This window comes from Myxocyprinus asiaticus, chromosome 48 (genome assembly GCF_019703515.2).
Source record: "Myxocyprinus asiaticus isolate MX2 ecotype Aquarium Trade chromosome 48, UBuf_Myxa_2, whole genome shotgun sequence".
Taxonomy (NCBI): Eukaryota; Metazoa; Chordata; class Actinopteri; order Cypriniformes; family Catostomidae; genus Myxocyprinus; species Myxocyprinus asiaticus.
The window spans coordinates 21,986,910-22,000,374 of NC_059391.1; the positions used below are offsets into that span (position 1 = coordinate 21,986,910).

At 37.2% G+C, this 13,465-nt stretch overlaps 1 protein-coding gene across 9 annotated transcripts in view; it reads right to left on the minus strand.

The window, feature by feature from the left end:
• Positions 1 to 13,013, minus strand: part of LOC127437827 (A-kinase anchor protein 13-like) — a 136,674-nt gene extending 123,661 nt beyond the window's left edge. For all 9 annotated transcript variants that reach the window (XM_051693031.1, XM_051693033.1, XM_051693026.1 and 6 more), the window contains exon 1: positions 12,622 to 13,013. The gene's annotated coding sequence lies outside the window, so the exon portion shown is untranslated. The remainder of the gene's footprint in view (positions 1 to 12,621) is intronic.
• Positions 13,014 to 13,465: the final 452 nt, after the last annotated feature.

Sequence of the window (13,465 nt, forward strand, 5' to 3'; positions counted from 1 at the left end):
CTGCAGCTTGTTCTTCGGGGGAATCCATGCTTAAACCGGGCGCTGCCATTTTTATTACTCCACTGCGACATGCTGACGCATGTTATGCAAATCGACGTATTTCTGTAATCGATGACGTCGAATACTCATCCCAGCCCTAATGACGAGTTGATTGAACATTTGTCACACACTGAAAATCTGCTACTCCGCTGTAGCTCTAAAATCAAATATGGCACCATTGACGTCAATGATGCTTGGACATGATGAGACACAAACGAACCATTAGCATTTGGAGTCTATGTGTAATTTTTTTAGTTGATACAACTTTTGTGAAGAACTTAATATTGGATTATTCCTCACTCCAAGCAATCATATGATTCAGAAGACTTGAAATATAGCAAACGAGTCATATGGACTACTTTTAGTTTTCGTCATTTTAGAGCTTGACAGCCCCCGTGCTTTTTCACTTTCATTGCATGGAAAAGAGAAGCCATCAGATTATTGTGTTCCACTAATGAAAGAAAGTCAAGTTACACAAGTTAGCAACAACATGGAGGTGAGTAAATGAAATAATTAATTTTTTGGGGGGGTACTATCCCTTTAAGATGACACCGTTCCTTATAAGAGGTACACAGTCCAGTTCCTGAAAAAGTGCAAATGTAACATCTGTTAAAATAAAAGGATCTTAAAAGAATAATAACAAAGACAAAAAGAAGACTTTTAATCTGTAGTCTCTTTTATAAAATATAAAAAAGTCTGTTTTAAATGTACTTTAATTATCCTGAAATGGAATTATGAGAGGGAACAGACATCTGTGCTGTTAGTGTTTTAAAGAAAAGAGACATAGTGATAATATAAGGAATATACAACCTGGGAAACTATCCTGACGATAGTTTGAATTGAATGTGGGCTGGTGGAAAATTTTAGCTTAACGGTAGGTTGGAGGATAACTTACAATTTATTGGGAGCAGACATTGGTTTGTTGTCTTGCTATAACTTTAGAATTAGACTAGACATACTCCGTTCAAGGGCAAAGAGAAACTCATTTGGCAAAATTCTGCCAGACCGATTCCACAAGGCGAATGTGACCGACAGAATATTCCAGGTAAAGGTGCTGTAAGCGATTTTAACCATTTGGAACTTCCACCAGACCAAACTTTAAATTGGGCACTTTCCAAAACCTGCAATCCAAAGACACATGCACACACACAGGCTGTCTACATTAATCCAGATGCATTTGAAAATGGCATTTTCGTTTTCGAAAAGCTCTCCATCCACACTGCTGTTTTCAAGAGTTTTTCAAACGTTGCTCATCAACACCGAAACGTATGAAAACGCTTAAATCCCCTTACTGCACATGCGTAAAATCGCCGTTCCATGTACGGTCAGAAACGCAATTTTCCTCGTGTTCCATCGCCGGACACCAATTCCGAGTAAACTTCTCGTTGCCTTTGAAGGAATGCAGTGTTAACGTTGTACAAAGTAACATTTATCTTCAACAATGCTATCAAAGTGAATATCAGGCACAACTGTGCCACTATAACACGGGTCGCCATCTTGATTGTATTGGTTGAATGGATCACATGATTGCGTCACATGACAAAGACGTCATCGTTTTCAGATATATCCGTTTTCCCAGTCCACACTATGATTCCTTAAACAAGTTGCATTATGTGATGTATTTTTAATACTGAACATCTGCACATTTGCGGTAGCACCAGAAACGTCTCAAAGGGGTTAAGTGGTCTGCATAAATGGCCAAATCAGTGACTTTAGAACATTTAATTTGATGGCAAAACAGGTAGGAAGAGAAACAGAGATGTCTCTACAATTTGAAGAATTAAAATTCCTTTTTTTTCCCTCTCAAGACTTTTGCAAAACGGAACAATGAATTTATGTAGACTTTGTGTCATCACAATACAGTATGACAGTTAAACCTTTTATGACATGAATACAGTCCTGTCATATGTGTTGTTTAAAGTGCTAATATGTGAACATTTAGGTCACGTTCAGACTGTCAGTGTAAATCTGATTTGTGTGCATACAGTTGAAGTTTACAGCCAAATACATTTAAACTCAGTTTTTCACAATTCCTGACATTTAATCATAGAAAACATTCCCTCTCTCAGGTCAGATAGGATCACTACTTTATTTTAAGAATGTGAAATGTCAGAATAATAGTAGAGAGAATTATTTATTTCAGCTTTTATTTCTTTCATTACATTCCCAGTGGGTCAGAAGTTTACATACACTTTGTTAGTATTTGGTAGCATCACCTTTAAATTGTTTAACTTGGGCCAAACATTTTGGATAGACTTCCACAAGCTTCTCACAATAAGTTACTGGAATTTTGGCTCATTCCTCCAGACAGAACAGGTGTAACGGAGTCAGGTTTGTAGGCCTCCTTGCTTGCACACACTTTTTCAGTTCTGCCCACAAATTTTCTCTCGGACTGAGGTCAGGGCTTTGTGATGGCCACTCAAATACCTTGAATTTGTTGTCCTTAATCCATATTGCCACAAATTTGGAGGTATGCTTGGAGTCATTGTACATTGGGAAGACCCATTTGCGACCGAGCTTTGACTTCCTGGCTGATGTCTTGAGATGTTGCTTCAATACATCCACATAATTTCCCTTCCTCATGATGCCATCTATTTTGTAAAGTGCACCAGTCCCCCCTGCAGCAAAGCACCCCCACAACATGATGCTGCCACCCCCGTGCTTCACGGTTGGGATGGTGTTCTTCGGCTTGCAAGTCTCACCCTTTTTCCTCCAAACATAACTATGGTCATTATGGCCAAACAGTAAAATTTTTGTTTCATCAGACCAGAGGAAATTTCTCCAGAATGTAAGCTCTGTGTTCCCATGTGCACTTGCAAACTGTAGTCTGGCTTTTTTATGACAGTTTTGGAGCAGTGGCTTTCCTTGCTGAGCAGCCTATCAGGTTATGTTGATATAGGACTTGTTTTACTGTGGATATAGATACTTGTCTACATGTTTCCTCCAGAATCTTCACAAGGTCCTTTGCTGTTGTTCTGGGATTGATTTGCACTTTTCGCACCAAACTTCGTTCATCTCTAGGAGACAGAATGGCGTCTCCTTCCTGAGCGGTATGATGGCTGCGTGGTCCCATGGTGTTTATACTTGCGTACTATTGTTTGTACAGATGAACGTGGTACCTTCAGGCATTTGGAAATTGCTCCCAAGGATGAACCAGACTTGTGGAGGTCCCCAATTATTATTATTATTTTTTTTTTCTTGGCTTATTTCTTTTGATTTTCCCATGATGTCAAGCAAAGAGGCACTGAGTTTGAAGGTAGGCCTTAAAATACATCCGCAGGTACACCTCCAATTCAGTACACCTCCTATCAGAAACTAATTGTCTAAAGGCTTGACATCTTTTTCTGGAATTTTCCAAATTGCTTAAAGGCACAGTTAACTTAGTGTATGTAAATTTCTTAGTCAATTAAAAGTGAAAAAATTTGTCTGTAAATAATTGTTGGAAAAATTACTTGTGCCATGCACAAAGTAGATGTCCTAAATGACTTGCCAAATCTATAGTTTTAATATTAAATCTGTGGAGTGGTTAAAAAATTTGTTTTAATGACTTCAACTGTATCTGACTGGAATCCTATCATATTAAGCAAGTCTGAATGGCAAAAAAAAGTCATATTTTTACTAATCTATTTAAAGCTATTTTCATATATGGTTTGAAATCCTATTCAAATCACATTTCTGGAAATCCATTTCAGTCCAACAGTTCGGATAAGATCTCAAGTGGCTTTTTGCCGTATGTCCCTTTTTCACGCTACAATAAAGACACATTATACGTCACATATTGTTGCAGGAAACATGCTGGCAGTGGTGGCAGAGTGAAGGTCTAGCTGAGAACATTATTAATGCAATCTTCCCGCATGCATGAAGTTCGACAGTCACATCATTTCATAAAAGGTGGCTACCACACGAGCCCACCAGTCACTGCTAGTCTATCTGGACCACACACCGCTTTGAACAATTATACCGGCGGACACGGCAGCAGGAAATAAAGTGCCGCATGTCAGCCTCCTCTGTCTCTGCCGCTGCCTCATAAGGTGTAGTCCAGCACTGCAGCTACACATTGCCATGTTAAGCTAAAATCTCTATTCCTGTTCCCCTCCAAGTTTTTGAATACTGACGCAGCATCATTGCAAAAGCAACCAAATCAGATATGCCAGAAAATGAAGATAGCCATGGGACACACAAATCGGATCTGATAAGTTGCAAGCTTGCGATACTCAGTGGAGACAGTCAATCAAGATCGAATTCCGATCGGATACACACACACACACACACACACACACACACACACAAAATTGATTTGGACTGACAGTCTGAACAGCTTTTGACAGACCAAAAGCAACCTGAATGTATATTTTGGCTTCCTAGGAAGAAGTGACTACACTGTCTTGCTGCTTAGTGAGTCAAGTGAACTATAAAAGTCTCATTATGGGCAACTGTCAACAATTGGTAGATAAGGAAGATTCAGTCTTTCAAGATTCAAACCCACACCCAAATACTAAATAGTCATTTTTACTGTAAAGGAAAAGTCCAAATAAATGTTTGATTCCGACATCATTCCACATAGCTGAGGACAATGTGGAAAATCTTTTAGTCCCAGACAAACATGATCACACGGGAAGTCGGCATGTTGTTTCCCGAGAGTTCCAGTACCCTAGGATTAGCATTATGCCGACTCACTGACAAGCACCATCTCCTATCAGACATTCATGCATAATCTCTAGCATGTTTTCCTTCCATTGTGGCACAACCGGAAGGGTGTTAAAAAAAAACATCTCACTTTACAACTCACTTTTAGAATGGAGCTCACAAGTGCCCATATGCCCACCAACACTTACCGCTTTGGCCACTGGCGACAGTATTTTTAATTTCGTTAAGCACAGACCAATTTTAACTAAAGAAAAGTCAACCTACTGTTTCGATTTAACTGTGAGATCAGTCTTCCTAGTAAACGGAAAAGAGTCCCCAATGGACAATCTATCAACACGTGTTTCTACTGTAGACAAAAAATAAAATAAAAACTCAAAGCTTTTTTTTCCTAAATGATATTTTCATTTATATTCTTTCTCTCATTCTTTATCAGGAATCTGAACTTGTATATATAACAATGTTAAATGAATCACCAACTAAAAGGCTTTCCATGTAGTTAAATAAGATTTTGAACACTGATATGAGATGAAGACTTCAGCCAAATCAGCAGCATAATAAAAACGGTTTTATTTTAAATGGAGGTGGGTCACCACATGGAGGCTGCCATGTTGAGATCACATGTCCAGCTGAATACTACACATTTTATCTCTTTAGCCCCACTATTATTGAACACTTTAATTCCCAAAATAAATTGAAGAACCCATATCATGCTCATTTACAGGTTCATAATTTTATTTTGGGGGTCTACTAGAATAGCTTTAAAAAACACATTTTTCTCATATTTTACATTGCTGCAGCACCTTTTTTCACCCTCTGTCTGAAACGCTCTGTTGTAGCTCCTGTCTCTTTAAAGCCCCCCTTTCCGAAAAGCCCAGTCTGCTCTGACTGATCAGCTGGCCCAGCCTGTTGTGATTGGTCAACCACTTAGAGCGTGTCGGAAATGTAACGGCCCTTACCATAACCGAGTTTCAGCTCCCGAGGCTTCCTGAGCAGACCATTCCTGAGGCGAGCATTATGCAAATGTGTTACATAGTGACGTAGCTATGTCACGGAAGTAATGGCTGGACTACAAACCAGGCGTTTCAGGCAGTTCAGGAGCAGTGTTTCCTGTAGGAGAGAGTAACTCCCTTTGGCGTAGACTTTGTGTTTTGTAACTTTGCAGACCTTTTATATGCACAAACAGCTATATTTACACACTAAAGGAAAGGTAAAATCCCAAAAAGCATAATAGAGCCTCTTTAATGAGGGCTGAACATAATAGTGCATTTCTAGAGGCATTGGTAACTCACTATTTTAACTTTTTTTTTTTTTATGTACTTTGTACGTTGATTTTGAAAAATGGAAAACCCAAGGGGTGGATTTGCGTTTCAGCATAGTGATAATCATCAACACTGCCATAGAAGCTGCCTTTCAAATCTGCGATAAATATCTTTCCAGTCACCATAACAAACTTTATAAATGAGGCAGAAAGTTAGCTGGAACAGCAACGTCCTACAGTCCTTATAGGAAACCAGCCAGACTCACATCGCCATTACAACTGCAGAGGTAAATGTTTGAATGAGGAACTCTAGGCCCAGCCTGTTCCAAGAGGTTACAGTCATATTCAATTATATGATATATCCAATGCATATAGCTGGATGTCAACATGTGACTGACAAAGAGAGTGGGCCGTGGCTAAGATATGGGGCGTGGCTGCAGCATGGCATTAATTAATGAGCAACCTTATGTTATGAATGTATTATTTTAGATGGTTGAAATTACTCTGCATACCTTATTCAACGTGAAACCACATTTGAAACCCTTTTTGCTTCCATAACGTGGGTCAGGACTTGTTCACTCTCAAATCAAATCACTAATCATCTCCCGTTTGGAGCGCCAAAATCAAATCAGATATGTCTGTCTGGTGCTATTAAGTGAACCAGTTCTGCAGACTTCAAAGCACTGATGACCCCAGGGTAGATAATAGATAAAAGCTTTCATTGCGGAAAGAGGAGAGGCAGGCCACTCGGCAGGTGTACGACAACAAAGCGAAGTGTCTGCTAATAGTCTTGCACATACAGCCTTAGAGAAACATTATCCTTCCTGCACATGTCAGGCATCCACAAATTTAAACTACTACTGAGGAACGTTCAATCTTTGCTTACAGCTGACAAACCAACTAGTTCTTCTCTGCTGAGAAATTGCATAATGCTTTTAGTGTAGCATAACAAGCCTCTTGATTAGATTCTCTGAAGTAAGAAGGACGGTGGCAAGTGACTTCACTGGTAAAGTTGAGTCACAAGTATCTTTCAAAAGATCATTTTAATTGTATAACATGTGAAGTAAAAAATTTCTTACAGGTGAAATGTGTCAGTTCTGCATCACTAGCGTAACCAAACAGAATTTTTTTTTTTTTTTTTTTTACGGTTTTAAAATAGGCCTTCCAAACACCCCCAATCTTCTATTGGTCACCCAAACAGATAGTTCCTGCCTCAAACTATAGACACTGGTTAAACCAGTGTTGCTATGTCAGGCTGCTTAAACAAACAAGGTGTACATTTTCAGTAGGGCTGGGAACCAAGAACCGGTTCTTATTCAGAAACAGTTCCATTTTTTTTTTTTTAAATACCTGAACTGTATGAAATTTTACTTTTTGGTTCCATTAACAGTTCCTGAATGTGCCTTTTTCTGCCGATGCGGATTGAACATCTTACTAAAATACCGTAGAAATATTTAGCCGAATCTATAGTGCGAAACACACCATGCGTCCAGTGTAGTCTGATTCCCAACAAATTACTCTGAGTCAGTTCTTTTGAATCTGCGACCAGTGTACTTCTGAGACATAAATCAGGCAGTGATTGTTTATTTTGATTTTTTTTTTTTTTTTTTTTTTAATATAGTTAGGACCAATTATTGGATTGAATTAATGCCTCTAAAAAGTATTTTAAAAGTCATTAAAAGTCTATGTAAACATCTTTTGCAAGAATTATATTTATTTCTGATTTGTTAGGCTATATCTGCTCTGTTGAAATCAGATATGAGCCCATCATTTGCAAGCAGAGTGCTGAAGGCAGTAAATAATGTCAAATAATAATAACCTTTCATATTTCAAAACTATGAATCATTAATTAAACTGTTAAAGAAACAGATTAAGAGGAATTGGAATCAGAACCATTACAAATTCCTTACGATTGCCATACTTACTTTTCAGATAGCTCTACCTACGAATGGTTCACATACACTGTAAAAAATTTCTGTAATTTTAACAGTAAAAGACTGCAAAAATGCTACAGAAATAAAAAGTTAATTGATTAACGAATATTAACTGTAAACTATACAGTAAAAAAATTTAATATTTTAAAAGACAAAACAGTAGTTTTTACAATAAAATGTTGTAAAAATTACATTTTTTAGATTGAAAAAGTATGATTTTCCTGTATAAGTAATGGTAAAAAAAAATTACATTGTTTAACTAGAGAGTACATTTACTTTTTACAGTAAATTATTGTTAAAATTACAGTAAAAAGCAGTAATCGGGCATTCCCACAATTCCCTGTGTGACCCATTACATTTCATATTTTATGGGAATAGTTGTTTCTTCTTATTTTTAATATCAGTTACGCACATTGGGGTGTTCTGTTTTATATTTAATGTAGTTTAGTTAATGTTTATTACATTATTTTAATTTCACATGTGTTACCCTGATGGTGTTTAGTGTTTGTGTGAGTGAATTTGAGCACTGTCTCTACATGTTTATTGGTCATTGCTCCTGGAAGGGCCACTATTGGTGAACTTCATGTCATCATGTGCTCTTCTGTAGTTACTACAGTGATTAACAATACATTATAAAGTAAAAAGCAGATTTTTACAGTTCAAAAAGGCTAATATCAAGTGTATGACTTTTTTTTACTGTAAATGTAACAGAATTTTATTTTTTATTTTTTTACAGTGCCATCGTGCCATGTAAATTACAAACGTTTTAAACTGTCAAATTTACAGGTTGTTCTGTAAAGCTGTTTACATTTTTACTGCATTTTTTACATAATTATTCTGGCAAACACACCTGCCAATTTTATTTTTGGTAAAAACAAACATTTTTTTTTACAGTGTATAGTCGTATATGCATACTTAGCTGAGATAGAAGAAAGTATTTTAACATCAATAATATTACACCCTCCAGCTTTAAAACACATTACGGTTTCCTTCAATAAATGAAAAAGAACTTTGCTGCATCACACAGCAACCCTTGGGGGGTGATGGGGGCCAACAGGAGGCAAAACACTCATTTATGTGGTCTTCCACAGCACTGCAATAGAACAGGGAGGCAGAAATATATGAACATATTTCAAATGACTCCTAAAACCAATAAATCAAATGTCCATCCATAACAATCTCCATCATTCAAGTGAAACAGCATGTCGTGCATAGCAATAACAAGCAGCTCTGCTTCTAAAACACAAAATATCTGGCATTGCTGGCCAGGCAATGGACGTTCATGGGAACGGTTATATATATTTTTTTTTAAAGCTGCTCATCCAAACCAGCACAGAGAGGCGGAACTTTCCTTAAATATGTGCTGAATCAGAAAATAGGGGTGCAGATTCTGTCTGTCTGCTTTATTAAAAAGCAAGAGGCCACGAGAGTTGTGTGATATCCGTCGCAGACTGAAAAATTGAAACCGACAATGTACAGAACAGTAACCGATTATAAGTAGCAAGCTAGTGGGTAGACTACATTGAAAAGGCAAAAAATGGTACATGTTTATGTAACATATCTATTAAATATCCCACATCAAATTCAACACCATCCCTTGTGCTTCTGGAAAACATTGAAACCTAACAGCGTCCATTGGGAAGCTAGGGCTTCCTGGGGTCTGTGCGTAACCATGGAGCTTTCTGATTACTAATAGCTGACGAATGGGATCTGCTAGTCCAAATACAATTGAGAAAACTCTCTTTTATCAGGATTTCAGTTTGAAACACTGTACTGTGTAGTACAGTACACCTCATTCCCTTCATTTGCCTCAGTGTAGCATAAAAGAAATCCATCTGGCTTTTGTCTCGACTTAAAGGAATATTCCAGGTTCAATTCAAGTTAAGCTCAATCGACAGCATTTGAGGCATAACGTTGAGTATCACAAAAAATCCTCAAATATTTCTAATCAGTCTGCTCACTATAAATCTCTACAGAAATCATCTACCAGAAAGAAGCTAAAACTTATTTTCTGTAATGAGTTGCAGATGAACCCTCTTGAATTTCTTTTGGCAGTGGCTTTGTCTGCAGAAGCATTAGCTGACACTTTCTCTGTTTGACAACTATGGCACAAGCCCGAAATTTGGATCAACAATAGAAACTTAAACTGCCTCCATGACTTCTTTAGAATTCCAGCTCTTCATGTGTGGTTTATTAGGCAGGCGAATACCTTGAAAGTATTGAGGAAATTAAAAAAATCTGTCAAGGTTATTAGATTTTTGATCCGGGGGCCTGTTCCACAGGCGAGTTTCACTGGCAATTCCAAATGTGCAACATACAGAAGGCTTTAAAACAACAAGAGAGGCAGGTAAGGAATGAGACGGCCCAATGCAAAACACAATCTGAGAATTCCAAAGCTTCTAAACTTAAGAACAAGAGATTCTAGACTTAAGAAATTAGGACTGTGTACTCTCAACACAATAGAAAATTTCTAATAGCAAAATGCATGGGACCATGATGTTTATATACCGTCTACTCTCCTTTTGTCTTTCTACTTCACTTTCACCTCCTACAGTTTTGGTTTCATCAGCTCAGGAGGGATCAGTAACATATTAACAGCTCAAGATCTATTTAGTGAGTACCTCAATCTGATGATCTTTATATTTCTTAGGCAATCCAGTTTTTGCAATTTACACACAGACAGCTGATGGGCTTTATGTACCATAATTTCATGAACAGAGAGATATGGTAACAACTAATTTCACTGTGCAAATGCAAATTACTTAATGACATTTCCAGTTACAAGTTCTCATAATATTCAAAATCTTTTTATTTAAAGGCTTGTGCTTTAATGCATACAATTCATTTTGTAGATAAATAGAAATGGTGCCTACATATGAATTTCTTTACAAAAAAAATATTTAAAGTGATGGTTGGACCAGTTTGGGGAATAAAAGCAGCCAAGTAGTGTCTAGCAAACATGGGCACTCCAATACTGTTTTAAAAAGCATGTCAGGATCCACCTCGTGAAAACTGTTGAGAGAATGCCCAAAGTGTGAAGAGCTGTCATCTGGATAAAGGTGGCTAAAATATGACATCACATTTCTGGTCACAATTCCATACTTCCATTTGTGTTATTTCATAATTTTATTATTATTTTTGTTTTACTTTTATTCTAAATGAGTTTGTGTGTATGTGTGTGTCTACCAGTAATAAAGATTGAGTGTATGAGTCCACCAGTAATAAAGAATGAGTGTCTACCAGTTAGAAATTAACTGGATTTGATTTTCAGAGGGATTTTTTTCTAACCATACAAAACAAACCGTCTCATCCGTTTATGTAAAATACTTCAGTTTAATCAATTTATTAATACAAATTCTCAAAATTAAATCAACTCAAGTTTAATGCAATAATATGTACTAGGACTATAATAGATAATTAAGAACTATAATCACATATTACAAAATAAAAAAGACAAATTCAGCACAAGAGCATTTTTTGCCCACACATTTGGAATTGTTTGAAATTTGACACTTTCAGTGGCAATTTTGCCCCACGCGCCCCCTTAAAGGAAAAGTTCACCCAAAAATGAAAATCACACTCATGCCTTCCCAGATGTATATGACTTTCTTTCTTCTGCAGAACACAAATAAATATTTTTATGAGAATATCTCAGCTCTGTTGATCCATTCAATGCAAGCGAATGGTGGCCAGAACTTTAAAGGTCCAAACAGCACATAAAGGCAGCATAAAAGTAATCCATAAGACTCCAGTGGTTATATCTATGTCTTCTGAAACATGATGATATCGTACCGTTTTAATTTTTTTGGTATCGGTATACCGCGCAACCCTATAAGAATCAGATCAATATTTAAACTTTTTTACTATATCCACCTTTGACCATCCCCGACCAGTAGGTGGTGATATAAATGAAGAACGTGAATAGCCCCCCCCCCAAAAAGAAGACTGGTGAAATGAAAGTGGAGATTTATAGTAAAAAAGGACTTATATAGTGATCTGAACTTCTTATAGGTGTAAATATTCTCACTCCCACCAATTAAATTACTTCTGAAGATATATATTTAACCACTGGATTCTAATGGATTACATTTATGCTGCCTTTATGTGCTTTCTGGAGCTTCAAAGACAAAGTTCAGGCCACCATTCACTTGAATTCTGTGGAGCTACAGAGCTGAAATATTCTTCTAAAAATCTCCATTTGTGTTCTACAAAGGAAAGAAAGTCATACACATCTGAGATGGCATGACGGTGAGTAAATGATTTTCATACTGGGGTGAACTGTTCCTTTAATTCCTGAACCTGGTGTCTCTGCAGGGGCCCAAACCTGTCCATTGGTCTATTCATTCTTGGGGTGGGGCAAATTATGATCAACATCAGACAGACATCCTACAGACACCTGTCGCCCCAGTAGTTTACAAATGAAACCAGTTTTCTTTAAATTCTGTCCTTTTGTTGAATAAGTAAATAAATCTTCTTTTAAGATCAGAAATCAGACAAAACAAGGTAACCGAGCAAAGAGATGAGACAAAAGTAATCGACATATATGTACTTAAATTATTGCAAAACGTGGTCTCTTAAAGTGAACCGAACCATTTTTTTTTTTTTTTTTTTTTGTCCCCAACTTGTTAGCCACTAATAAGCCATTATTACTCAAATAAAACAATCTAAAACATCTTTTAGTTAAGAACCTTCCACTACAATTAAATTACAACAATTCAAGTTCATAATTCAAGCGTCTCTTACCTCGAACGCTGCCGTGCTCAATGCGCGCTCTGTTCTCCAACTCTCATTTCCTTTAAACGCTCACAAAACAGCACCATCCAACATTGTGTTCTTATGACTCTTTGGCTGGTAACCGCAAACACGCCGAGCTGTCCTTCTGTTCCACTACTTGTATGGATGGGCACTTCCACCGCGAACTTCGCAAAGCAAACCACTTGTTTGCAACTCCTACTGCTGCGCTACAGCGTTTGACGTATATAAGAGCGTCCGCGAAGTAAACTACTTGTTACAAAGTTGCAACTTGCGCTACGAGTTTTGGCTGATGTAAAGTCGTCCCTGAATGTAGAGAAACAAGCCACTTGTTGCACTGCATCAACTTCTATTCTTCTACGTGTTCTGGACTCCCGTTAACAGAGCATGCTTGTCTCATAGGGCGGGACCAGCAGTCCCTCGGGAGCAGTAGTTGGAGCAATGAGGCGGCTCAAACACCGTCTGTCGCCTCTGTTTCTTTGCATATTGCAAAAGTTTAATGTTTTGTTGTAACTCGTTCATTAGTCTTTTATCTATTTTGGTGTGTTGACATGGATTCTGATATTAGGATTCATAGTGTATATGTCCAATGTCGTTTTAGATTTGTTTGATGATTGTCAATGAATTGGTAAAAATAAATAAATAAATAAATCGCTTAAGCTAAATGACTATTGAGATGTCTGTCTATTAATGTTTCGACATTATATTAAATGCCCACAAAAGTTAAACAATGAGTTTGGCTGACCTCTTGTGACCAGTTGAAGTAGTACATCTTGTCCATTCTTCACGCAGTGACTATTAGAGAGAAAATAATAATAATAATAATAATAATAAT